A 3,722-nucleotide genomic window follows, 5' to 3' on the forward strand; every position below is an offset into this window, starting at 1 on the left:
AGGACCCAGCACCGATCCTTGTGGCACTCCACTGGTCACAGGCCTCCAGTCTGAAAATCAACCCTCCACCACCACCCTTTGTCTTCTCCCTTTGAGCTAGTTCTGTATCCAAATGGCTAGCTCTCCCTGTAGCAAATTTCCATACTGTCAGGTAGATGTCATCACTATAACTCTACTGGAACAGCATAGTTACGGCCACACAAATATTCAGTACTAAATGTTGTCAGAGCCCATAACCTTTGTACGATCCAGTGCCTTCACCCATTTCTTGATGACAAATGGAATGCTGGGCTCCCCCATAATTGAGAATAGTGGTACTTCCTTCAGTGAGTTTAAGATGATCAAAAATTTGAAGGGGTTGGTTCATCTAGAAAAGGAATATAACAGTAAATTTGGAACATAACAGTAAAATTAGAGCAGGGTTATTCAGGAATGAAATCAGGAAGCGTTTCTTTGGGCAATATCTAAGAGAAATATTGAACTATCTCCGGCTAAAGGCAGCTGAAACAGTATCAGTTGACAATTTCAAAGCGGAGATTAATAAATATCTGTTACATAAAAGAATTCAATGTTACAGTATCAATTAAAGTCAATGGAATTAAGATACAACTCAACAACTATATAGTTCAATGGCAGAAGAGGCATAAGGGGGTTGAATGGCCTATTCCTATTCCTATCTTTCAATGTACTGAGGTTTAAAAATATTTTCAAGACATTAATCGATCTGCAATTGTATCTTGCTACTCCTTCTTCAGACATTAGTCATCAGCAAGCAACGCCTCTTGACTTAGTTTCCATGTTATCTCTCTGATTTAAGCAAGATTGTAGCACTCCCTTTAGACAGCTCAGCTCACTTTACCAGTCACAGCAGATTCTTCGCCAGGACTAACTCAGGGTTGGGTGATGCCAACAACAATGCAATGTCCCAAGAATGTGTAATCAGGAGGTGTGGTACTTTAGCAAGAGCCATGATTTAATCTTGCAATATCAAGTATTTGTCATAGACATAGTCTGTGTTGGGGGAGGTGTTGGTCTAATGGAAAGGCCACTGGGGCTTAGTAATTCAGAACACAAGGCTCATATCCTGGGGACATGAGTTTGAGTCACACCTTGGCAAATGGTGAAATTGCAATTAAATGAAAATCTAGAATATATAACTGCCCAATAGCAACCATTGATCAGTGTAACAACCCATCTGGCTCACTCATGTTCTTCAAGGCAGGAAATCTGCTGTCCTTACCTGGTCTGATCTGCAAGTGACTGCAGACCTACTGCAGTGTTGTTGACTCTTAACTGCACTCTGAACAATAAGGGATGGGTAATAAATGCTGGCCTAACCAGTGATGTTCATATCCCATGAACAAATATTTTTTTTTCAAAAGCATCTGTATTCTAGAGGTTTCCTGGTACAGTGCTAGGGTTTCTACTGAGTCACCTGCCCTGGAGATGTGTCATAATACGTCGAACTGGTTATTAAAATAATTGTACTTCACCAGCAGGTGGGTGCTGGATTTCCAAAATAATAACTTCACAAAAACTAGAAAACCCAGCAAGTCGAGCAGCGTCTGTGGAGAGAGACAGAGTTAAAGGATAGAATTTTCCCAGCTCTTAAGCAGCGTGGGCAAAAGTGAAGAATTAGAAAGAACATGGTGAGAGTGAGAAGATCAGATTTTCAACATTGAGAAATAGAGATTTTTTTTTCTCCCCTTGAGATTAAAAATGAGATTAAAAATCTCACCAGTAAATGGAAAGACCTGTTTGCACATATTAACATCGCATTATTAATCGCATCCCATTTCTCTGCAGTTCATGGTTCTACCAGTACAGGTCATTCTCCTATAACGTGCGTTCCATCAACGCAAATTGGCTATAATGCGATTGACGAATAGGGAATGCTGCTTGTAAAGCACAATTTTTTAAAACATACGTTGGCCCTTAATGCAATTGCATTGCCAACACTTTAAGTGTTTTATTTGCACAATTTTATATAGCGCAGGGTCGCACAAGAACACAACTATCGCATTATAGCAGAATTACATGTACCAGAAACAAGATGATGTCAATTCCTGACTTGAAAGTCAGAGTAGTTACCTGACGGACTACAGCTCGCATTATGAGGATGAGAAATAGCTGCCCGCATACTCACTTTGATGGAGTAAGTTTGTTTTGTTTTCTCTGTGGGAGTGAGGTACAATTGCTTGTGCTGTGAGGCCATTCGAGGAGCACCTGCGCTAATCAGGCATCCCTTGATTCAATAGTGACACACATCTGGTGTCGAAGTACTCTCTTCATGCAGCTCATGGAGTGACCAACAAGGCATTTTACAAATTATGAACACAAAGTTCATGGCAATGTCATTGTTCATGACCACAGGTCACAGCATCATTGAGATGTATAGCAGGGAAACAGAACCTTTGGTCCAACTCTCCCATGCCAACCAGATATCCAAAATTAATCTAGTCCCACTTGCCAGCATTTGGCCCATATCTCTCCAAACCCTTCCTATTCATATACCCACCCGGATGTCTTTTAAATGTTGTAATTGTACCAGCCTCCTCCACTTCCTCTCGCAGCTCCTTCTATAGATGCACCACCTCTGTGTGAACATTTGCCCCCTAGATCCCTTTAAATTCTTTCCCCTCTCACCTTACACCCATACCCTCTAGTTTTGAACTCACCCATCCTGGGGGAATGACCTTGGCTATTCACCTTGTCCATGCTCCTCATGATTTTATAAACCTCCGTAAGGTCACCCCTCAGCTTCCAACACTCCAGGGAAAACAGCCCCAGCCTGTTCAGCCTCTCACTAAGCTTTATGAAAGCAGAAGTGATTACAGGCCAATCTCAGTGTGCCATTGCATTCTCTAATTCCCAAGCACATTTTGAAAATATCACAGCTGCAAGAAGGTGCAGAGCTGCTTTCTTTCCAAAAGGAAGAGTAATTTTATCAGGACCCTTAAAATGGCCTTTACATTCAGAGTTGTGTTTTGTTCATGCTGTGGGTGGGAATGACCATGAAGTAGTTCCCCTTTCAATGTTACAACAGCTTGAGGTATTTGTGCAAGACAGTTTGTGACGCATACATCTGTGTGAGGAGTAATATTGCAGATGTCCATCTGGAGGCATTTCATTGCCTTCCTCCCAGGAGGATTCCGTGTCCAACTCTAGAGCAGCCTGTGTTAAAGCCTTACTTGTGTTTGATATGACCACTCAGGAATAGAAAACGTGAGAAAGTATTGCATTTCCTTCCTGAATGAATCCAGACAAATGACTTGGACAACTTGAGGATGTTCAAAGGCATTAGCACCATATTATAACACACAAAAGGCTTCCAATCAATCAATATCCAAGTTATCTGCAATCAACGTTATCCCATGTTAGAGATCAGGGTTATGTATTGTGAAAGTTGGTACGATACCTAGATTTCTGATATTTCTTCCCAATGTTCAACCAGGGTGATAATGGAAAAGAGACTAGGACTCCTCAAGCATAAGGGTCAATTGCTTGGATTGATCTGGTGGGGTCTTGCTGCATTCTCCAGGAAGAATGCATTGCATAATCCTGGCAACGCTGTGCTCAGCACACCTGGAACAGGTAAAGCTGGGTTGTCACGGAGGCTGAGGACTTGGGAGAGTGGCAGTTGTCTTCCAAAGAGGAAAGTAAGGACAATGAATGGGAGGAGCATCATATTCACCATGAACTTCTGTTGAGCACAACAAACC

Source organism: Chiloscyllium plagiosum, chromosome 3 (genome assembly GCF_004010195.1).
Source record: "Chiloscyllium plagiosum isolate BGI_BamShark_2017 chromosome 3, ASM401019v2, whole genome shotgun sequence".
In the NCBI taxonomy this organism is placed as follows: Eukaryota; Metazoa; Chordata; class Chondrichthyes; order Orectolobiformes; family Hemiscylliidae; genus Chiloscyllium; species Chiloscyllium plagiosum.